This window comes from Caretta caretta, chromosome 8, assembly GCF_965140235.1.
Source record: "Caretta caretta isolate rCarCar2 chromosome 8, rCarCar1.hap1, whole genome shotgun sequence".
In the NCBI taxonomy this organism is placed as follows: Eukaryota; Metazoa; Chordata; order Testudines; family Cheloniidae; genus Caretta; species Caretta caretta.
The window spans coordinates 98,929,290-98,954,854 of NC_134213.1; the positions used below are offsets into that span (position 1 = coordinate 98,929,290).

Here is a 25,565-nt window from a genome sequence, read left to right on the forward strand (position 1 = left end):
CTTCTGACTGTCCTGCCACTCCTTCAATTCTTGTTTTTTGGCGGCGGAGTGCATCATGACATCACAAAGAAAGTCCTCTTTAGTTTTTCTTGGCCACTTTCTAATTCTGCGCAGCTGTTCAGCCAGCGATAACAAAGAGGGAGGCTGGGATCCCAAGGTCATACCTGTGAAGCCAAAATGCAACAGTTTACAGAAGAAGTATTGTTTTCAACACAGAGACCACTGATTCAGTGATTTGAAACACAGTGACAGGTATGTGAATAGTGGCTAACTGGCTGACCCCAGGCAAGCACACCTGAGCCAGAAGACCCCCAAAATGGTGAGTAACTGCAGGGGCAGGGGAAATCAGTGTTCTAGGACCATACTGCACACTGGGCACATGGCTCTTGGGGAGAGTCAGCACTGAAGAGGGGGCCTTGTAATCATTCCTGTCCCCACATTTTCCACTGGCTGTGTTCATTATGGAAGATATCTCGCTGCTGAGGGTGAGCAGGGAATTAAGGGAGGATCTTCTCCAAGACTGCAGCTTCCATCCTGGCCCGTATGCAGCTTGCCTGTGTGCAGCAATGGTCCCCACCCCCAGTGACGGCAGAGTGGTGCAGGAAAGTTACTCTTAATAGGGCAAGAAACAAAGCAGCTCTGCCAAAGAACATGTGACAGCAGATCGCCCAGTATCTCCATGAGAGTTTCATGGAGATCTCTGAGGCAGATTCCCATGAAGTGAGGGAGTCAATCAACACTCTGTTTCACCGCTCAGACTAGGCATGTGGTGGTACGTGCATCATACAGACACAAGCATGCTTTCTGCAACCCTCCTGCCCTCAACAACTTGCTTCAGCGATTCCCAAAATCCAAGCCACTTGCCAGGGGCCTCCTCTCCTGTTTGCGCTTCGCCAATCTCTGACAGCTGTGACCGGCTAGCCTCCTCTGGGGTAGAGAAAAGCTCCTGGCTGCATGCATCTCTGACCTCTGAGTCATCCTCTACCTCTGGATCCTGCTCCCCCTCCACAGCATCATCCAAGATTTCTTCCTCCTGGCTCGGTCCACTCTCGACTGACCACCAAAGTATCCACAGTGGCCTTCGCAGCGGAGGTGGGGTCACCACCAAGTATTGTGTCCAGCTCTTTGTAGAACCAGCAGCTCGTGGGTGCAGCACCGGAGCGGCGGTTTGCCTGCCACGCCTTGTGGTAGGTGTTCCACAGCTCCCTCACTTTGACCCTGCACGGCAGTGTGTCCTGGTCATGGCCCCTTTCTGACGTGCATTGTGAAATCTGTCTGTAGGTATCATAATTCCTATGGCTGGAGCGCAGCTGGGACTGGACAGTCTCTTCTCCCCAGATGCTGATGAGGTCCAGTAGCTCATCATTGGTCCAAGCGGGGGATCGCCTGGTGCATGAAGCAGGCATGGCCACCTGGAAAGATGCGCTGAGACCACTGCATGCATCACCGAGCAAACAGGAAGGCGACTTTCAAAATTCCCAGGAATTTAAGGGTTGGGGCTCACGGTTGGTCACCTGAGGACAGGGCTGTAGAGGTCAAACCGATGACCAGAAAGGCGAGAACAGGCTCTGTGGGACACCTCCCGGAGGCGAATTGCAGCGCTGTAATCAACCAGGGTGTCTACACTGTAGCCCCGGCACAGAAGGCTCTACGCCGCTCGTCAGGGTGATTTTTTTACAGTGCTGCAACTGCACAGTTTCTGCGCACTAAGTGGCTTGGCAGTGTGTGTACACCTCGGGAGTCACAGCACAGAAAGCCGCTTTACTGCGCAGAACCTTGCCAGTGTAGACAAGGCCTAAGTCAGGGGTGGGCAAACTTTTTGGCCAGAGGGCCACATCTGGGTATGGAAAGTATGGCAGGCCATGAATGCTCATGAAATTGGGGGTTGGGGTGTGGGAGTGGGTGAGCGCTCCGGCTGGGGATGTGGGCTCTGGGGTGGGGCTGGGGATGAGGAGTTGGGGGTGCAGGAGGGTGCTTTGGGCTGGGACCGAGGGGTTTGGAGGGTGGGAGGGGGATCAGGGCTGGGGCAGGGGTTGGGGCATGGGAGGGGGTCAGGGGTGCAGGCTCCGGGCAGCACTTTTCTCAAGCAACTCCCAGAAGCAGCATCATGTTCCTCCTCCGGCTCCAACATGGTGGTGCGGCCAGGCAGCTCTGCACACTGCTCTGTCCACAGGCACCACCCCTACAGCTCCCATTGGCTGCGGTTCCTGGCCAATGGGAGTTGCAGGGGCAGCACTTGGGGCGGGGGCAGCATGTGGAGCCCCTTGGCTGCCTCTACGCATAAGAAACAGAGCGAGGACATGCCACTGCTTCCGGGAGCTGCTTGGAGCAAGACAAGCCCCGCCCCTGCTCCCCAGCTAGAGCTCGAGGGTCAGATTAAAACGTCTGGAGGCCCGGATGTGGCCCCCGGGCCATAGTTCACCACCCCTGGCCTAAGTCGTGCTCTCCCTGCTTCACCAACACAGCTGGGGTCAGTCTCTCTAATTAAGCCCCATTACATCCAGCTGGGGGTCATTATTAGCCATTATGTTGTCAGCTCATCAGTGAGGCTGAGGGATAAAGGCTGAACCCAGCTTGCTTCAAAGGGCCAGATGCTCCATGACAGTGCATGTTAATTTTATAGGTTTCAGAGTGGTAGCCGTGTTAGTTTGTATCAGCAAAAAGAACAAAGAATACTTGTGGCACCTTAGAGACTAACAAATTTATTTTGGCATAAGCTTTCGTGGGCTAAAACCCACTTCATCAGATGCATGGAGTGGAAAATAAAGTAGGAAGATATATATATATACACACAGAGAACATGCAAAGGTGCATCTTTTCATGTTCTCTGTATATATTTATCTTCCTACTGTATTTTCCACTCCATGCATCTGATGAAGTGGGTTTTAGCCCACAAAAACTTATGCCAAAATAAATGTTAGTCTCTAAGGTGCCACAAGTACTCCTCGTTCTTTCTGTTAATTTTATATCATTCTAGTTTTTCTAATCAAAATATCATGTGGTATCAAGTCAAATGCATTACAGAAGCCTAAGTATATTACATCAATACTATTACCTTTAACAACCAAACTTTCAATCTCATCAAAAAAAAGATACCAAGTTAGTGTGACAGAATCTATTTTGCTGCATTGGTTGGCATTAATTTGTTGATCTTCAGCTCACACTGCAAAGCCCACTTTTTGTCGCGGGCTTTTCCTAAGGAAAAGTGGGCTGAGGGCTCATCTAGACATGGATAAAAAGTGTATTTTTAAAACATGTTAGCTAACCCATTTTAACTAACATTTTTTAAAACCGTAGGGTAGATAGGCAAGTTAACATATTAGGTTGTAGAGAAGAACCCTAGACTCACCCTATTTTTAAAACAAACTTTGTATCCTAATTTAGGCATGTCCTGAGAATCGGTGGCCAATATGGCAGGATTTAGAGAGTCATTGTTGTTTTGTGCATTTTTAAAAACTAAAAGGAAACCATAAAAATCTAAATAAATAAATACCAAATGTTAATGCACTATAAGTAACATTCAAGTCTTAGCACCTTACATCATTTTTCAGTTTGATCTTTGTCATCAAATTGGTCCCATGTTCATTCCCTACCCTCTTTCTTAATATGACATAGGATGAGTTGTCCTTTTTCGTGTGTGTGTGATCATTTCATTATTTAGCTGAGCATCTTTGGTAAGTATATTGCCACGGTAATTGAATTTATTCAGCTGGATCCCACTGACAAAGATTATAGGTGCCACGTAGAATTTACTTCAAAAGATTGGTACAAACACTTCATTCTTTTTTAATATATCAATAAACTGAAGTCAGCCACATCTGCTGTATGACCCATCCATAATCATTTGCATGTATGTCTTCAGTTTTGAGTGAGCAGTTATTAGATTAGTTCCTTAATTAACTCTGCTGTTTCCCTTTCTGTGTTTGTGCTTTGCTCAGGTTGAAAGTGTTTTTAAAAGTATGATAGTTTATTCATCTGCAGACTGGTTTCTTGTGATACAGTCCTCCATAAATGCAAAATAGAGACTAGACAGACAAGCACACCACCCCGTTTACATCATTAGGTAAAGTGTTATTTTATTATCATCAACATATTTTAGAGAAATATAAACTGTGGGGGTCACTACAATTGGGGTGGAATACAATAGCCAGTATAATCTTGCTGCCCTTGTTTCAGGCAGAGACCCATCAATATAAACACTTCCTTACCTTCCATCATGCATTTGGCGCACACAGTTAACATATATATTTGCAGGCATCCAAATTCTGTAAGCAGTTTCCATAAACAAGCTTGAGTCAAAGTAGCAAAGACCTTAATAGAGTCAACAAGATAGTATGCAGGTTTTAGCACAGTACAACATTATTTTTCTTGCTATTGTCATGCTGCTAAGATAGTATCAACAGCACTTCGAGTTTGAAAACTAGATTGTGGGCCCAATTCTATATTGTGCTGTGGCCTTTTTACACCACTCTGACAATGGAAAGGAGCCAGGAAGCTGGCAGAGCTGGCCACCCAAGAATTCCCTCTGTAAAGAGAATCCTGAGGTAGTGTAGAGTCATAATGGCTCTATGCCACCCCCTGCCCCGACTTGCAGTTTGACCGCCAGTCAGGGGTGAAGGGAACTTAAAGGACTTACCGGTACTCCGGAATCCTGAGCGCGTGGGGGGCAGGGTGGTGGTGGCCTCAACCGGAAGAGGCGGGGCCTTTAAATACCCGGGCCCTTTAAATCAAGATTTAAAGGCCCCGGGGCTCCGGCTGTGGCTGGGAGCCCCCAGGCCTTTAAATCACCCCCAGAGCTCCCAGCTGCAGAGGCAGCTGGGAGCCCCAGGGCTAAGGGGTGATTTAAAGGCCTGGGGGCTCCGGCAGCCTCTGCTGTCGCAGAGCTCCAGGCCCTTTAAATCACCGCCGGAGCCCTGCTGCCGCTGCCCCAGAGCTCCGGCAGCGAGGCTCGGGGGGGCACTCGAAAGGGCCCAGGGCTCCCTCCAGCAGCTCTGCTGCCACTACCCTAGGGGCTCCGGCAGCGGGGCTCAGGTGGCACTTTAAAGGGCCCAGGGCTCCTCACAGCGGCCGGAGCCCCGCGCCCTTTAAAGCACAGCCAGAGCCTTGACACCGCTACCCCAGGAGCTCCAGCAGTGGGGCTCGGGCAGCAGGGTGCCAGCTGCTGCAGGGAGCCCCGGGGCCCTTTAAAGCGCCAGCCTGGGGAAGCCGGTCCGGTCCAGCATGACGTACTGGCTCTTGCCAGTAAATAGTAAAGTGCAACTCCAACTTTCCCTAAGGTTTGAGAGACTTCAGAAATCTTTCAAATACAGGGCTTGGATAAGGGTGATGCTATGCTATAAGACAATACAAACAACCAAGGTCTTTGTTAAACTGAAGGTCAAAACAGTGGGGTATAACTGACTGATTCTGCCATGGATTGCATCCATCTTTTAGGCACCTGTTTTACTCATCTGACTACTGGTTTTGAAATCTACAGTACATGTAGATTTAACTGCCCAACTTTAAGTAACCCGATCTGAAAACTGCAGCTCCCCAGATATTGGTGACACATTTAACTGTTTAACTTCTTATTTCTTGATGCTTTTTCTGCAAGTTTTTGTGTTAACATCCCAAGTTATTAAAATATAACTTATTAATTTTATTATTAATTATTATTCATAAACAAGTATAACATACACTATGAGGTCATGTTTAAAGCACTGTTTTGTGAGCTGACACTTATCCAGTTTCTGCTAAAAACAAAGCACCATAAGACAGTAACATTTTTTGTACTAGACCAAAGCTTCTGTGCCTTTGAAACCCTCCTCCACCAGTTAGTATTTCCCTTTTTCTGTCCTCCCTGCTCCTTTTCAAGATGGCCCACTGTGTGATCCTTTTTGATTGGCCTCTGTGGCTTAATTATGCATCATTTCTAGCAAATAGGAAGGAGCCATCTGTTCAGAATGGGTACTAGTGTAGGGACCCTAGTGGCTGAGGAGAAGGATATTGAGGCTCTGTAACAGCTCTGAGGGGAAGCTGCTTTGCCACTGAAAATCTTTGTGTAAATTCAGCTAAACTAGTTCAGTAGAACCTCAGTGATGAAGCTATTTTGCTTGTGGGTCTTTGAGATAGGGATGGTGGTTGGAGCCTGATTGGCAAAAGTACCAGCTGCCACCCCAGCCCCTTGGAGCAGATGTAACATCCTGTGGTACTGGGGTATTTCAGAAAACAGTCTGAGGATGGGGCGAGTGACATTTTGATTCCCTTTCATCTCTCTCCTCAGGAATGTGGTGGCAGCTTCATCTGGTTCTTCCTCACTCTACGAATCATCTCTGTGTGTGAAATAATACTAACAACCATTATAACAACCCCCACTGTTCCTCAGACGTTCTTGTCAACTGCTGGAAATGGCCCACCTTGATTATCACTACAAAAGGTTTATCCTCCCCCTCCCACCCCACCCCACCCCACCCCGCTCTCCTGCTGGTAATAGCTCACCTTACCTGATCACTCTCATTACAGTGTATATGGTAACACCCATTGTTTCACGTTCTCTGGGTATACAAATCTCCCCACTGTATTTTCCACTGCATGCAGCCGATGAAGTGACCTGTAGCTCATGAAAGCTTATGCTCAAATAAATTTGTTAGTCTCTAAGGTGCCACAAGTCCTCCTTTTCTTTTTGCGAATACAGACTAACACGGCTGCTACTCTGAAACCTGTCATTATCATTAGAATTATACAAGGGTATTTTACGTCTGTCTGTGGATGATGTTTTGATAAATAGTAACTACATATATCAATGTCAAGTGGATTATGAAGGAGCCTGCTGCCTCCCTTCTCCTTGCTGCCCTGTAAGGACAGAGTGCACAGGGAATGGAAGGGTGAGTAGGGTCAGAGTTTCAATTTTTGAGGGTGTGTGTGAATATTGCTTCAGAATGACATTTGTTGTAGGAATTAGTGAGGGGGCAGATAGATGGATGACAAACACCTTCACCCTTCAAATACACTTTGGGAGGAAAGAGGAAAGTGAAATCCTTCATCTGCTGGCACATATAATAATATCTTGTGATTTTTTTTGTACTAGAGTTATTTAAATATACAAAATGATTAAACAAATCAGTCCTCACAGTGGAGAGGAGAATAGTAATGGGTCCTGTGTCTCAGTTTTGACGCAAACAGATAAAATATCATAGAACTTTTTTTCCAATGTTTATTGCTATATGTTCCAAATAAATAAAAGGCATCAGCAATAAATGTCCCCCACCCATCCCTTCGCCCTGTACTCCCTTCCTTCCCTTTCCTAACTAAATGTGATTTATTCCTCTAGGACCGTGGTTTTCAACCTGGGGTATGTGTACCTGAACTCTCACTGGGGGCACGTGAGACAAATCCTGTAATGGCAGACAACACATTTTAGTTAGTGAGATTTGGCAATCTAATTATAGGTATATTATGACCCTATCTCAGATGAGCGTATGCAGTAGACTACGTATTTGGAAAGGGGTACACAACCTAAAAAGTTTGAAAACCACTGCTCTAGAGTAAGCGTTTATATCTGTCTGGACTAGGTTTCTTAGGAGAGGCATAAAAGGGAGGGGGGAAATCTTACATTTAGAAGCCAGAGTTATGAAGATTTGAGTCTTCTTCTGTCCTAGCGGCAAAGAATCCTGTGGCACCTTATAAACTAATAGACATATTGGAGCATAAGCTTTCGTGGGTGAATACCCACCTCGTCGGATGAATGACATGCAATATCCATGAAGTGGGTACTCACCATGAATCATGTAAAAAGGCAGACAAATAACTGAACATAAACCAACAGCCACTGGTGATCCCTTGAGGACTAAGAAGAAATTGTCTGGTGTTGTAGTGTGAGTTAAATGCAGAGTATGATGATGCTCAGTTAAACATTCTTGAGTGGCTCTCTTCTTTACCAAATCTAATTACAGGTCTCAAGGGAAACACATTTAAAGGGAAACTGTAAAGTAGTTTAGCTTTATAAAATTTGCATAGATTTAAAGATTTTTTTTAATGGCATTTAAAAGGAGGAATGTGATTGACTTAAGATGTCCTACTTGATTGCACATTAGCTAGCAGATACAAGAAATGTAAACATACATTTTATTAAATCAATAACCCATTTCACAAAGTGCACTTCTCAGTTTGCTGAAGTGATTTGGCATTCAGAAATTCAGGGATCTACACTAGGCCTTTCACTTGGACGAGGGCCAAGGTGCTCGTGCAAAACTTTCATCTGCATACATCACATTGCACAGTTGGGATCTGATACTGCAAGACCTGCCTGGGCAGATGCCTAAGTCAGTGGGAGTTTTTTGCACACAGTTTGCAGGACTAAATTATTTAGGGAATAAAATTAAACAAAACAGAAAGATCACTTATTACCAAAATGCAATTGAGACAATATCAATTATAGGAGCATTCTACAGTGTGCTTGTATTTGGACTGAACTCAAATCTGATAGCATAGATTTTAGAATGCATGCACAGCCGGTTGTATTCATTCATTGATGAAAATGATACAACACAAGTCCAAAAATGAACATATTCCTTAACAATATCTGGACACTGTACTCCGCTCTGCTGCACACTAGGCAAGTCATTCTAGGCCAGATCTTCAGTAGGAGGAGGGCCTTAGCTTCTCTCAATACATCAGTTTACTCATCTGCAAAGAGGGAACAATAAAATGTACTTGCCTCACTACTGCAGTGAGGATTAATTAGTTAATGTTGTAAAGTACTTGTTAGATAGAAGTCCAAAATATTATAAATGAAATTGATCTAAGCTTGCAAAAATCATCCACACAGGGGCCTTTATCAACAAGAATACAGGTCCAAAAGGTTCATATGCCTCTGAAGAAAAAGAGATATAAATAGTTTATCTGAAGGCCTTTTCTTATAAACAGGATGCATTTTTAGGTGTTTTTAGAAGAAGGTAAGCCTGTGTGACAACCTGCTCTCAGGAGACTTGTATCTTTAATAAAAATACCAGGGGACAATGCATTCCTTGAATTGTGTTATTGTACATAGAGTTCTCAGTTACTTTTGCTACATTAGAACTCGTTTTGAGAATTTTCCAGCCAAAGTTATTTTTTTCTTACTAAAATAAGTTTTTTAACTGACCGGCATCTTACATGAGTCTGGGGGTTGTATGTCATACTGCTTCTTAAATCTTTCCTGGATTGCCATCGTCTCTCGTCACAACACATATATACTATACAGCTATCCCCTACAGCAGAGATTCTCAATCTTTTTCTTTCTGAGGCCCCCTCAATACACTATAAAAACTCCACGGCCCACCTGTGCCACAACAACTGGTTTTCTGCATATAAAAGCCAGGGCCGGCATGAGCAGGTAGCAAGCAGGGCAATTGCCTAGGACCTAATGCCACAGGGCCCCCCCCCGCATAGCTAAGTTGCTCAGGCTTTCACTTTAGCCCTCGGTGGCAGGGCTCAGGGACCCAGGCTAGGGTTGCCAACTTTCTAATCCCACAAAATCGAACACCCTAGCCCTGCCCCTTCCCTGAGGCCATGCCTCCTGCCCTGCCCCCCACTGACTACATTCCCCACACTTGGTGGGCTCGCTCTCCCCCACTCTCACTCACTTTTACTGGGCTGGGGCAGGGGGTTGGGGTGCAGGAGGGGGTGAGGGCTCTAACTGGAAGTGTGGGCTCCGGGGTGGGGCCAGAAATGAGGGATTCAGGGTGCAGGAGGGGGCTCTGGGCTGGGGCAGGGGGTTGGGGTGCGGGATGGGGTAAGGGCTCCAGCTAGGGGTGTGGGCTCTGGGGTGGTGCTGGGGATGAGGGGCTTGGGGTGCAGGAGGGGCTCCAGGTTGGGGGGTGGGGCAGAGGGGTTCAGAGTGCAGGAGGGGGCTCTGGGCTGGGGCAGGGGGTTGGGGTACAGGGGGGTGAGGGCTCCATCTGGGTGTGCAGGCTCTGGGCGGGGCCAGGGATGAGGGGTTTGGGGTGCAGGAAGGGGTTCCAGGTTTTGGGGGGGCTCAGAGCTGGAGAAGGGGGTTGGGGCTCGGGGGTTGGGGCATGGGCTTACCTCTGGCGGCTCCCAGTCACTGGCGCAGTGGGGGGCTAGGGCAGACTTCCTGCCTGTCCTGGCACCGCAGACTATGCTGTGTCCCAGAAGCAGCCAGCAGGTCCGGCTCCTAGGCGGAGGCATGGCAGGTGGCTCTGTGCACTGCTCTCGCCCACAAGCAGTGGTCCCGCAGCTCCCATTGCCCGTGATTCCTGGCCAGTGGGAGTGTGGAGACGGTGCTTGGGGCAGGGGCAGGGGCAGCGCACTGAGACCCGTGCTCCCTCACCCCACAAAAGCCGGACCTGCTGGCTACTTTCGGGGCACAGCGCTGAGCCAGGACGGGTACGGACTAGCCTGTCTTAGCGCCGCAGCACTGCTGACTGAACTTTTAATAGCCCAGTCGGCAGTGCTGACCAAAGTCACCAGGGTCCCTTTTCAACTGGGTAGTCTGGTTGAAAACCAGACACCTGGTCACCCTACCCCAGGCTTCAGCCCTATGCAGTGGGGCTTTGGCTGTCTGCCCTGAGCTCCAGCAAGTCTAATGCTGGCCCTGCTTGTAGGACCCCCTGAATCCTGCTCCCAGCCCCACAGGGGGTCCTAGATCTCTGATTGAGAATCACTGCCCTATAGCATATCTTTGTCACATTTTATTTTTGCCAGTGCTCTTGGCAATTGTCCACTTGATACCCTATGTTTACTTTCATTATTGATTTTGCCATCTATGAATAAAAATAAAAATAATTACTACCTTAGGGCCCATTCCTGAAGGCCTTACTCAGGCAATGCTCTCACTGAAACCAATGGGGCTTGATTCTCCTCTCACTCGTCTTCACACCAGTATGAGAGGCAAATAAAACTGAAATTTGCAAAGCTGTGAATTCCATATACGTCCAACATCATGGGCTGACTTCCGCACTCATTTACATTGAATAAATCACTTAAATAAATACACCTGAATAAATCAATCGTAATGGGAGGCAAAAATTATCCTCGTGTGTGAGACCAAACAACAATTAGTTGCCTTCGTGGTGCAGAGATGGATAAGTTAATATCAGGGTGCTTCTTAACAAAACCTGTGCCTTGAAATAGATTAAATTTCTTGTCTGATCTACCTACATGAGTTCCTTTAATCTGGGATTGAAGAACTATCTTCTTACTTTGTGGATAGGATTGGAAGGCATGAGTCACTATAGCCTTATTTGGTGGCTTCTATTGTTTTAATATTTGCACCATATTTTTATAAAACTACATGGTAACTTTATCTTTATAACAAGTACATGTTGAGGGGGGTGTTGCTTTTGTTTGTTTTGTTTGTTTTTTGGTTTTGTGGTTTATGTAAAAGTGCACAGTTGGTAACATCCTGTGTAATGTTTTACGCTGCACAAGCTTTTACCTCAGTTTCTAATTTCATATTAATAATAGTTTAGTCTAATGAGTAACATCTTTGTCATTTGTTCTAAGTATTTGCTCTTCTTTTTGAAGTTAGTCTTATTAGTCCTCTCAGCCACAAATAGGTGTGTGATTTTTTTTATGCCTTGGTACACACAGAGACATACAGAAGACACAAAGGCATATTATTCAACCTGAATTTTTACTTCAGTGCAACCTGGCTGTGCTATCCACTGTTACAAGGGGAGGCAAATGGGCATAATTTCCTTAATCCCTCCCACCATCACCCCTTCTCTTATGTTTAGCATTTTAAAATGTTTGGAGCATGTTAGCTGGATGGTACACAACTTGCAGCTGACATGGGTTTCAAAAATGTAAGAGACACATTATTGTCTGCCCTTAAACCTTTTATTGTTTAGAACAATGATTTGGAGCATTGCAACTTTATCAAGGGAAAAGGCTGAGAAATGATCCAATGTTTCAAAGGAGTATTGTCACTAATAGCTAACCACAAGCATCACATCCTGTATTTTTCCCCAGTGATTTCTTTATTTGTTGAAAACATTCACTTTGTTCAGATCTTAACTGATTCTGCAATATCAATTTTTTTAAAAAAGTTGGCCCACATATATAAGTGGCTTCCAAAAACACTTGAATTTTATCCAGTTGATATTCACAGTTTGTGGGGCTAAGCTTCAGCCGTTTATTACAATTTGGAAAAACCTAATTTTTGTTTCTTTTTTCCAGTTGGATGGCAGAAGCGACGGACTGAATCTAAGCATAAATCTGATTATGGTAAATTTCAGCTCACAGCAGGAAGATTCTGAGGAGATGAAGAAAAGTATAAAGGTAAGCTATATAGCATTTTATGATCTGAACAGTCTAAAAAATTATATTTCTAGGGATTTAGCCCTATTCTTTCATTGTATCCTCTATTCTTTTTCCTCCATTGCTCACAGTAACAAAAATGTGCCTGTTAAAATTAAATTTCAGTCATATCAACTTAGGCCTTGACTACACTTAAAATAGATTGACCTAGCTATGTTACTCACGTGTATGAAAAATTCACACCTCCTAATGCCATGGCTCATCCCCCAGCTCTGACCTAGGCCCCGCCCCAACTCTACCCCTTTCCCCAAGACCCCACCCCTTCCCCACCTCTCCCCACCCCCAATCCACCCCCGCATTTTCCCACCCAGTTCCCCCCATCCCCTGAGCACATTGAGTCCTCGCTCCAACCTCCCAGCTTCCTGCACGCATGGGGAGGGAGTTGGAGGCACTGATCTGCAGGGCCTGCTGGTGGGCGGGACGCACAGGGGTGGGGGCTTGAGGAGGAGCTGTTGGGGGGCTGCCGCTGGGTGCTCAGCACCCACCATTTTTTCCCCATGGGTGCTCCAGCCCCAGAGCACCCATGGAGTCAACGCCTATGACTGTAGCGCTTTAGAGAAGATGCTATCTACGCCAGCAGGAGTGGTTCTCCTGTCAGCCTAGGTACTCCACCTCCTCAAGAGGTGGTAAGTAGGTCGACAGAATTCTCCCATCATACTAGCGCGGTCTACACTGTGGATTAGATTGGATTAACTGCGTCGTTCATGGGTGTGGATTTTTCATATGCCTGAGCAACATAGTTATACCGATCTGAATTTCCCAGTGTAGACTAGGCCTCATTGACCTCAGATGGTGTTGTGGGTACTCAAAACTTCTGAAAAATAGGTCCAGATATGATGTAAGACACAAGGAGGGTCCTAACTTAACTTCTAGACAGCAGTCTGTAGAAACTAGACTTTGAGGTCCCATACCTCATTCTGAAAGATGAAACAACTCAAAGAAACAAGAAAAGTTAGGACTTGCTGTTGCTCTTTATAACCTCCAGAGTAGAGAGCACTAGGTCAATGGAAGAATTCTCCCATTGACCTAGTTACCATCTCTCAGGGGGGTGGATTACCTACACTGACAGGAGAATTCCTCCTATCAGCCTAGGTAGCATCTTCACTGAAGCACTACAGGAGTGCAGCTGCACTGTTTTAAGTGTAGACAAGCCCTTGAAAGGAGTTAACTCAAGTGTAGATAACTCAAGTGAAGACACAGCCAAGTGTTAGTAGTGCCTGCAGGAAGCAAGTACTGCCTCAAGGCATTAGAACGAGGAAATGTATCAAAGAGTCTCTTGCTGGTGTATCTTGAAATACTAGCAGGTGAGAGAAGCATTCATGTGGCTTTGTTTAGGTAAGTGTATTTCCATGTGCAATCATTAAACTTCATATTCAATTCTATTTCTGAGTGCTCCAGTATGGCTAATGCCAAGCATGCAAAAATCATGAGACAGGTGCCAAAAGATCATGACATCATCTTAAAAACGATGAGGTGTTTTAAAAATATATATATATTTTGAATAATTTTTGTTAGCCTTCTGGTTTCTGATCATTTAGGGTTCACTTGGGTCATGTTTTCAAGTTTTTCTTCACAACCATGAGGGGTAGGCATTTATTTATTTATTTATTTAAATTAAAGCTCAGATTCTCATGCAATCTCTTGATTCCCAAAGTTGGAGCTTTACAAAAGAATATCACAAGAACTGGCAACACTGGCTGCAGAGTCACATGCTTTAGGGCGGTTTGCCCTTTAGAGCAAGCAAAATTTGCAATGGATGACTGGAAAGGGGAAAAGAAGAGAAGAGAGGTTCCCAAGATGACTGGACCCATTGTCATCTGAAAGGGTGTGTGGGGAAAACTTTCATTCCATTTAACCTTTACCTTTCGGGTAGCATCTGAACAGGCCCAGTGGGTCCGGCAGCTCTTCTGTCTATGTCAAACAGCATGTGCTCAGAAGGGCACACTGCATTCAGGGATATGGCTTCCCAGAGCACATGAAATTTGAATAGGATGTGCAGTTCAGTGATCTTAAATACAAATGTAATGATTGCACATTCAAATAAACTCAGCTAGTTTATTTTGCATAGTATGAAGCGTGCACACAGCTTGATAACAAGCAATGTTGAGCCAGTAAATGCACAGAGAGTACTCAGCCAGATTCACTGTCTGAGCAGTGCAGAGTGAGAGGAAATCACCCAGTTTCCCCAGGGATTCCTTCAGCATACAGGGGAGTCCCTAGTAGACATAGAGCTGGTATAGCCACCAGCTCTGCAGCCATGGTGTCAAGGATTTGTTGGGGGTGAGGTGAGGCAGAAGACCTTGGAGACTGCCACTATCTCTATATCAGTGTTGGAGTAGAGCTGGCTAGAGAATCTGGGATCCGAACCAGCTCTATGATGGCTCCTCCTCTCTTGCTGAGACAAGTATATCTTGGTCACAGAAGAGAATCTGGCCCATAAACTTTAGTGGTGTGTTAAATAAAAGCTTTGCTTTGTTTTTAGTGTTCTGGTGGCATTTCCCTCGTCTTCCCATGCTAATGGCTTCACAGACTTTTTTTTTTTTTAGACTACATTTTTGGTTGTTTGTGTGGTGTTTGTTGTCTCTGCCCTTCTTATTCCCTCCCTATCCCCATATCTCCTGCTCAGTTACTTTTATGTTTCAGCCAGTTTGTGGGCATTAAGTAAATTCCTTGTCTAACTTTTAGATTAGAGTGTAACTTCCCTCTTGAATTGACATCATCATTCTGTGGCTCAGTAGCTACTGTGCTGAATAACAACATCCTTGGCTGGAGATGGAGTATCTTTAGTTACCAATACTTACAGACATATGGCCACATCCTCCTCTTCTCAGTTATTGAACTGATGTAAGTGAGAGGGGAATTTGACCCATACAGGGCAGTGATGGAAGTGGTAAATTATTAAGAGCCAGAAAGGACACTAAAGGGGTAAATGTAACTTTATGTAGAGGTTTTCTATATTTATATGTTTGATCTTACTGTGTCTCCTCGTTATTGGTCTTCAGACTAGTCAAGATGCCAGATTTTATGCAAGATTTGAGCCCTTTAGTAATGACGGTCAGATTTTAGTAATTCCATTTACCGTAAAACATAAACAGAAGATTGACTGTGCTGGCAGATATATTAAACAGTTTCCTGCAGAACTTAACCAAGAGGATGTGCATGGAGAGTCTAATATTACATCATGTTTGGTAAGGTCTCTGAAAATTCTATGTCTGTTAGAAATGCTTGATAATGTCCATTTGATAAAATAATCTTATAATACATGTGAGTGACTGTAATCACATAGTTCACGAAATTTAAATTATATAATAACTGTCTATTGTCCTAGTACTGTCTGATCAACTAGGATCAATTTGGCCCTTAGTTAATAATTCTGTTGCTGCCTCAGACAGAATAGAATCCAGCACCCTCTTTCCTAGTTGTATTAGCTCTGTAGAGGTGAAAAGAATACAAAGTAATTTTTGTCCAGTCCTTGAGGTATGTATGTGTAACTCTGAGTACACAAGGAGCAGATCTGTTGCATTAAAAACATGCCATATTTATATAGTCATTTTTCAAAGCAGCACCACACTTTAAAAGAAATAACAGTGCATAGATTGATTAAAAAGTGACAAGGATGAATGTTACAGTAAAGTACAAAGATCTGAATGTTGCAAATTCCAGTGAAGGAGAAGAATTGTTTGTAGTGGTTCAAGGGGGTATAATAAAGAATAATTGTTTGAAAATGAGAAAAGGAGAATTTGAGCCAAATACCAGAAACCTTTTTCTAACAATGAAGTTACTTAGATTGTGGAATAATTTCTCAAGGGAATTGGTGAGAACCTGCATTACTTGGTCTGTTAAAACTGGATTGCATCAAGCATTGTGTATATACTGCAAGAAACAATCTTGCTTTTGCAGTTACATGGAGTAGATGAGTTAATAGCTTTTTCTACCCCTAAGTTCTCTGCTTCTGCGTTTTGTTTCTGAGTCTTAAAAATCTGACATTTTAAAATGAAAACCAATATTATCATTATCCAATGTTACAATATATTGAAACAAGAACTATAGGGCTATGTTCTAAAGCCCTTTCTCAGGGCCATGGTGTGCTCTGTGCATGTACAAAGGCAGGGAGGGCACAAGAAGACAGCCCTGTGTTGCAGCTGACCAGTGTTGTCCTCTCTGTGTACCCTGAACACTGGGACTGTCCATGAATTGCCTAAGGTACAAGACACCCAAATGGGATGGGGAAGAGTGGGAAGAGGCTGGAAGGCCCTGCTCTCTATACATATACCCTGGCACTGAAAGGAAGTAGTTACAGGCACATTCCTCTTTGTATTGCAGAGCTCCAGGATCAATTCTGGGTCCCTGAAATCCCTGTGGGTAGTACTGCTATGCATCCTGCCAGCACGGGGCAGTGCCTCAATGCACATATGAGCGCTCATTGTTTACTCAGCCCTTACTCTGGCAAAACACACAGGGCTTAATATGGAGAGGTGCTGAGTAGCTGAAACTCTCACTGGGTCAAACCTTCCAGTCCTTAACTCTGGTAAACAATGAAACTCTATTGAAACTCCCCTTGGCTTCGTTATCAGGGTCTGGCCCATAGAGAACAAAATCTTAGGAACCTAATTTAACAGTTATCACAGTCTAGTTGTGGTTCCTCTAATTAGACCAATGGGGGATAAGCTGCTGCTCTTGTTTCTGATCCCATCATGCCAATCATTTATAGGGCATATTGATCTTCCAGGTACACCATCATTTTGCTTGGTACAAAACAAATCATCTCATGATTTTATTACAAATTTTAAAAGTATGGTTAGTTCATAACACCTCTACGTACACCTCTACAAGGCACCCAGCAGGCACAGTGATTTAAAATAATGCTATATCACATAACTAAGATCATTAGTCAAGCTATGAATGGCTAGGTTTACATGGGAATGGCTTAGAATGACAAAAGAAAATGTATGTTATATGTTTTTTCTGTGTATTTTCTGACTTTTGAAGTTAGTTTTTCCGAATGGCTATATAACAACTTATATAAGAATGCTTTAGCCATCACACGTGTTTTCCCTATTACATTTTATATTATTTCCATTGCACTAACAACCAAAAGTACACACATACATATAGGAAGACACAGGGCTTGATCCTCCTTTTGCTTACAACAGTTGTGTGCCATTGGACCTGCATCTCTACTGCCTTGCACCTTGGGCCAGATCTTCAGCAGTTCAAACTAGTAGCTTCATTGACTTCAATGGAACTATGCCAGCTTGTACCAGCTGAGAATCTAGCTACTTATGAAATCATTTAGACATGTGCAAAGTGAATGCAGACTGAGTGCAAAACATTATCAATTCAGAATTGTGTAAGGCAATGGAGAATCAGGCCCATTGAATATAGGGGAGGTGCAACTGTATGAGAGCAAAATCAGGCACAGAGTCCTAGCTTCAAAGAGTTTAGAGTATAAGATGAGCAAGAGATTAAGGGTTGGGGAAAGGGAAAAAATAATGTGCAAACAGGGCCCCCAGACTTTAACCTTTTGATCTGCAGTCAGGTCCATTCAATTAGTATATTGAATATAGGCTTGGCAGAATTTGATTTTTATTTTTTATAATTTTGATAAGACAAGATTGATGTTTATTTTTAAGCATTTTTTTATTTTTTCAATTTAAATGTTCACAGTTGCACAAAATTATGGGTTTTAAGTATGTTTTAAAATGTATTGATTTAAATTTTCACAGTTGTGGGAAATTATATATGGTCAGACAGTAATTATTTAATGACAGTAGACATTAAGATTCAAAAAGTTAAAGCTTTATTATAACTGTTAAAATACAAATTGTCAACATCATATGTCAAAACATACAAAGTAAATATCCTTAAATCAAAATCTAATACGTTCTTAAGCAGCATTTTTCTTAATTTGCCTATCTGATATTTTGATTATTGTTACTGGAAATATTTTTTCATCAGTTTGTGTGTATAGTGACATTGACTTTTACTGACAGTCACCAATAAAAATCTATTCCTTTCAAGCCTAGATATAATGCTTTTGTTTATACATTTAGAACACTAATGCAAATTGCTTGGATAATTGAAGTTTTGTGACATCCTTTATGCCGGATATATGTGGATCTGGAACAAAGAAGGTGCAGGTCATCTTTAATTACAAAAGACAAGAACCACTTAATCAACAAAGATATCAGATGCAAGGTACAATAAGTGTATTCTAGTATTAAAGAGACACTCCCAACTTGCAATCTGTTTAATTTTTAAAAATGGATTAAAAGTAATTTCAGGTACTATTCCTGCCCTAAGTCCTCATGCCAAATTTTTTGATTTTACATTAAAGTTTCCTATTTTTCTCTCTTCTATTCCTTTGTGAACAACAGGGTAAACCGTTATGTAAAGGATAGATTGTGCTTTTGGCACAGCCCTGGATATAGAGCAGAGTATACCTGCATTGCCTCAGGAGGAGCACCATGAAGGCATTTACCTGAGAGACACCCTTCTGAGAGAGTTCCTCCAGAGCAGCCTTTTTACCCCACTGTAGAGCAAGTATGCTGAGTGAGCCCTTTACAAGACAAAGTACACTCCCTATAGAGCCATACTGGCCCAAGTCAGCTGACTCAGGCTCACAGAACTTGGGCTGCAGGGCTAAAAATTAGTGTAGATGTTTGGACTTAGCTTGGAGCCTGGGCTCTGAAACCCCTCGGTCTCAAAGCCCAGACTCAGTCCGAACATCTACACTGCTATTTTTAGTCCTACAGCCTGAGCCCCACAAGCCTGTGTCAATTAAGCCAGGCATTGAGACTTGGTGCCGTAGGTTTTTTATTGCAGTGTTGAGTACCCTAAGTCCACCTTTGCACCCTTTCCCCCTCCTAAGCCGCATGGGGTGCAAAAAGCCAGACATCAGAAACTGACAGTGCTGTCAAATGCACAAGGTAAACACTCTGAAAAAATAGAAAAATCTCTTTAATCTTTCTTGTATAATAATCTTAGGTTTTACTTGTAACTTAACAGGTACAAAATTGTCAGACAGAAGTGTAATTTTTAAGTTGACATTGTTCCCTTAAGGGTCCAGTTTCTGTCTTCAGTTTCACCTGTGCAACCCCATTGAAGTCTTGTTTGAGTTAAGAAATTTAATCTACAGTGACATCTACCAGTGTGTGTACAAACCCCACACTGGGCCTGAAGGGGTTAACGGACAATACTGGGACCAGGTAGCCCTGCCTCTCCAGACCTGCAGAGCATGCTCCAAGTGGAGAAGATGTTGAAAAGGGAGCAACAGAGCCCAGAAGGGGAAAGGCTGGGGAGGAAGACTGACCTACCCTGGGGGCTCCTGGACAAGAGTATTGGACAAGCCTCCCCACGAAGAACAAGACTGTATGCTGACCCCAGCTGGGTCTGAAAGTTTAGTTTTCTTTTTTCTTTTCTTTTTTTTTAACCTTATTTTGGACTTGGAGCTGGGGGAGAGAAACAGAGGGTAGGAACTGACCCAACTCAGGGCACTCTGCTGACCCTCTTTGGGCCCTGGGTTGGAGCCTGGTGGAGTAGGAGGGCCCAGGCTCCCCTACCAACCGCCCCTACTGCAGAAGGGGCATCAGCCTTATGCCCACCTCACTCTGGTTTTGGTAAGAAGAGGGACTGAATTGAAAGACCTCCCAGCTGGGAGCCGGCACTAGGCATGCTAATCACTGGGCCATCCACAGAGGACTCTTATGCAGTGAACATTAAATGGGAAGCTGAAGACAAGTGTTACATTTCCTTTAGGGCTGTCAAGCAGCTAAAAAAATTAATCACAATTAATTGGATGATTAATTGTGCTGTTAAACAATAATAGAATACCATTTATTTAAATATTTTTGGATGTTTGCTATATTTTCAAATATATTGATTTCAATTACAATGCAGAATACAAAGTGCATAGTGCTCACATATTTATTTTTATATATTTGCACTGTAAAAAAAACAAAATAAATTGTATTTTTCAATTCACCTAATACAAGTACAGTAGTGCTATCTCTTTATCATGAAAGTTGAACTTACAAATGTAGAATTATGTATAAAAAATAACTGCATTCAAAAATAAAACAATATAAAACTTTAGAGCCTACAAGGCCATTCAGTCCTACTTCTTGTTCAGCCAATCAGTGAGACAAACAAATCTGTTTACATTTGTAGGAGATAATGCTTCCCCCTTCATGTTTACAATGTCACCTGAAAGTGAGGACAGGAATTCACATGACACTGTTGTAGATGGTGTTGCAAGATATTTACGTGCCAGATACGCTGAAGATTGATATGTCCCTTCATGCTTCAACCACCATTCCAGAGGACATGCGTCCATGCTGATGATGGGTTCTGCTCAATAACAATCCAAAGCAGTGCAGACTGATGCACGTTCATTTTCATAATCTGAGTCAGATGCCACCAGCAGAATATTGATTTTCTTTTTTGGTAGTTCGGGTTCTGTAGTTTCCACATCGGAATGTTGTTCTTTTAAGACTTCTGAAAGTATGTTCCACATCTCATCCCTCTCAGATTTTGGAAGGCACTTCAGATTCTTAAACCTTGGGTCCAGTGCTGTAGCTATCTTTAGAAATTTCACATTGGGACCTTCTTTGCATTTTGTCAAATCTGCTGTGAAAGTGTTCTTAAAATGAACATTTTCTGGGTCTCAGAGTAACAGCCATGTTAGTCTGTCTTTGCAAAAAGAAAAGGAGTACTTGTGGCACCTTAGAGACTAACCAATTTATTTGAGCATGAGCTTTTGTGAGCTACAGCTCACTTCATCCATTCATTCATTCATTCTGGGTCATCATCCGAGACTGCCATAATACAAAATATGTGGCAGAATGTGGGTAAAACAGAGCAGGAGACATACAATTCTCCCCCAAGAAGTTCAATCATAACTTTAATTAATGCATTATTTATTTAATTAGCATCATCAGCATGGAAGCATGTCCTCTGGAATGGTGGCCGAAGCAAGAAGGGGCATACGAATGTTTATCATATCTGGCACGTAAATACCTTGCAACACCAGCTTCAGAATGCCATGTGAACGCCTGTTCTCACTGTCAGGTGACATTATAAATAAGAAGCAGGCAGCATTATCTCACATAAATGTAAACAAACTTGCTTGTCTTAGTGATTGGATGAACAAGAAGTAGGACAGATTGGACTTGTAGGCTCTAAAGTTTTACATTGTTTTGTTTTTGAGTTATTTAACAAAAAATCTACATTTGTAAGTTGCACTTTCATGATAGAGATTACATTACAGTATTTGTATTAGGAGAATTGAAAAATACTATTTCTTTAGTTTATCATCTTAACAGTGCAAATGTTTGTAAAAATCAAAAATAATAATAAAGTGAGCAGTGTATACTTTGTATTCTGTGTTGTAATAAAAATCAATATATTTGAAAATGTAGAAAAACATCCAAAATATTTAATAAATTTAAATTGGTATTCTATTGTTTAACAGATTGCGATTAATCACTATTAATTTTTGTGAGTTAATTGCATGAGTTAACTACGATTAATCGACAGCCCTAAGTTAATTTGTAAAACACTCAAAGTAAATTAGCATTAAGACATGAAAGAACAAATTTTAGCTATTTGTGTTGACATTCCGTATATAAATGGGTCAAGCTGGTGGATAGACTGGTGTTTTCATGCCCATGTTTTGTATTTCCTTAAGATTTACATTTTGGTATGATGGTGAAGAGGGCCAGCCAGCTATTTGGAACATTGCACTAGAAAACTGGCACCTAGAGCCATATTATAACTTTAATGTACTTTCCTTTTTTTGTTCTGGATGATGGTTCCTTTGTTCTCCGGCCCTTCGGCTCTCGCCTTGCTTGGGAGTTGCCTGGGGGAGGCTGGGGCGCCCCCGCACTGTTCGGAGGAGGCATTGGGAGCAGTCCCACTTCGTCACACCTTCCTTAGAAGTTTGTAAGGTCAGGCTTGACAAAGCCCTGGCTGGGATGATTTAGTTGGGGATTGGTCCTGCTTTGAGCAGGGGGTTGGACTAGATGACCTCCTGAGGTCCCTTCCAACCCTGATATTCTATGATTCTATGTGTACACACAACCGTACTCTGATCATTCATTCAGATGGTACTTATGAAGTAAAGATTGATAACCAAAAAAAAAAAAAAAATGGAATCTGGTCATCTAGAAGAAGACTGGGAATTCTCACCTTCTAAAAAGATAAAGATCCTGATACAAAGAACCCTGAAGACTGGGATGAAAGGGAAATGATTGAGGATCTTGAAGACAAGAAACCAGCAGTAAGGGAATAATGAATAGCCATATTTCACTCTGGATATCATGACTATGGTAATTATTACCTTGAGGTCTCTTAATTTTTCTATATACATTTTTAAATAACCTGGTCTAGACTTCAGAGTAACAGCCGTGTTAGTCTGTATTCGCAAAAAGAAAAGGAGTACTTGTGGCACCTTAGAGACTAACCAATTTATTTGAGCATAAGCTTTCGTGAGCTACAGCTCACTTCATCGGATCCGATGAAGTGAGCTGTAGCTCACGAAAGCTCATGCTCAAATAAATTGTTTAGTCTCTAAGGTGCCACAAGTACTCCTTTTCTTTCTGGTCTAGACTGGCTGACCTATATTAAACCTACCAGGCAAATTACATCTTTGCATACATTCTTGCTATTTTCACTGATGTCAATGGGACTTGCAGCTGTATGTCTGACTGCTGAATTTGATTTATGGGCACTCTTAGCGTATTTTGCTTACACTTTTCTCTTAATTTGTGTAGGCAGGATGGAATCCTAGACATCAATGATAGAGAAGATGAATCATTTAGTCCACCTCCTGCTTATAAATATGTAATAACAATTCATTAATTCACTAATTCTGGCTTGCTTACAAGATTTAAGAAGGGATAGTAAACAAATGGCACATAAATGGTCATGATCAAACCCAGTGTTGCTTGAGTTTCTCTTTAGCGAAACTGCTATTTTAATAATGTCACTGCTTTCATTTTGGAATGAGTCTATATTTTCCAGGAGAAAATTAAAAGTTAAATATTGTTGTGTTAGTTTCAGTTTGGGGTTCATAAGTCTTGACTGTGTCTGTGTTTGTGTGCAGTTATTACAGGTGATTACGAAGGTCAAATGTTAAATGTAGAATAATGTAACAAAATTCAAAGTGACTTGCTACTGTGAAGAAGTCTGTAGGACAGACCAGGAAAAGCATGACCTTGTTGCAGGGCTTCATGGGGCCTGATTTAGCCTTTGAGTTCTATTGACACAAGCCAGTAAAACCCAAATTCCAGGCCCCCAGTGGCGGAAAGTCTACTAGGAGCAGAGATACAGCAGCCCAAGCTTCCTGAAGTTCATGCTCTGCTGGAGGACTGGGGCCAGGCTGACCTGAAAACGTATTGACTGAGGCCCTCTGTTGGACAGCCCATGCTCGCAGCACTCTTACAAAGGCCTGGCTGCCATTTAACACTACTAGTTTCTCGTGGTGGTACCACCACATGCCCGTCACTAAATTGTAGTCCCTCCATCTCAGCTGCTTCCATGGTTTCAGGAAATCAAATAGCACCTCTATTTTACCTGTAGGGGTTAATCTGACTCAGATTTCAGTTAATCAAAACTCAGGTTATGGTGGAGGAAAGTGGCACCTGTCCAGATAAAAATATGAAAGGTAATGAAGTTACTGGTTAACCCAGTTAGCAAACAAATCTTTATTATGAACAAAGGCACACATTTGAGAGAAAATTGGGTATTGTGTAAATCTGTTCCCATGTGAGCAGTAGCATTCATTCATTCACAACAAATATATTTTTAGAACTCTTAGCCTTTCTGACACGTAAATATAATTTCAGGACTGGGACCAGCCAGAACACTTTCCTGACCCAGATGTCAAGAAGCCAGATGACTGGGATGAAGAAATGGATGGGGAATGGGAACCACTGATGATCTCAAACCTGGATTATAAGTAAAACATTGTTGCATATCCTTACTGTGATTAAGGAAAATAATAGATTCAATACGTAATGGAAATAATATCAGGTCCATAAAACTCTAATCCTTAGACTGTGGAAGAGACAGTACAAGTTTTTCTAAATCTCACAGTTAATGCTTAATAAATATTGAATCTCATTTGTCTCATTTGTATTGTGAACTCCTTGGGAGCATGGCCTCTGCCTTTTCTACAGCCAGACTCTGTCATCTTTACTCATGTTAAAATCACCCAGTGATCTGTAAGGCTAGCTGAGTTCTTTCCTATTTGAATATCATCATCAGTAATTTTGACCCATCTGAAGTTTATTATCTGTAGGTTAAAATTCACCATGCTCTTCAGTTACACCTTAACTACACCTCATTAGTAGTAGTACACCTCATTTGGTTCAAGGTTACTTGTGATAATGTGTAAACAGGTAAAAACTCACCCTGATGTTCAGATCCCAGGGTGAGTTTTTAGGGACAGAGAATTTAAAAACACTGTTTTACTTGTAAGCTTAGGGAATTGGATCTGAAAGCTATCGTGGGACAGTGAACATGATGCTCCATGGCCTGGTTTTCACATTGTCACTTTTCAAAGTAGAACCATACTTCAAATATTTTTTCCTGTGTTTGCCTTAAAACAATTAGAATGCTTTTACAATTGCCTCTAGAAGTTCATTCAGGAAAGGATAAATAAAGTCATATTTTATGAGTGGCCTTCTGATCTTTACGGTTATAGCTGTTCAATTCCAACTGTGAAGTCTGGTACAATCTTTGATAATTTTCTTATTTCAAATTATGAAAATTTTGCTGAAAAAGTTGGAAATGAAATATGGGGAATTACAAAGGCCCATGCTATTGAATGAAACTTAAATTCCAGCAATTGAATCTAATCAGCCATGTGTGGCCTTCAAATGGTCCCATAAAAGACTGAGTCAACAGGTATATTGCTGAATTCCTTATACTTTTAAATTAATTTAGAAAGAGAAAATTAAGCAGACATGCAAAAAGCACATTGTTTTTCCTTAGAGGCCTCCCATGTTGATCCAGTTGTGTAGGTGTGTGGACCATACAAGGAATAGACATTAAAATGTTAGCTAGCCATGCATACATTTCTAGAAATAAGACAATAGTGCCTATTATTCACCCCAGTCTTTGAATTGCAGCAGAAATATTTGCTACATGAAAAGTAATCATTTTCAGCCTCATAAAAGTACATTTGTTAGATGCCCTCTTGTCTGTCAGATTACCTTACTGGAAAATCGTATGATGTGACATATAGTAAAATGACTATTAAT

At 42.6% G+C, this 25,565-nt stretch overlaps 1 pseudogene; it reads left to right on the top strand.

Moving 5' to 3' along the window:
* LOC125641866 (calreticulin-like) overlaps positions 1–25,565 on the top strand; it is a 44,296-nt pseudogene that overhangs the window by 9,898 nt on the left and 8,833 nt on the right.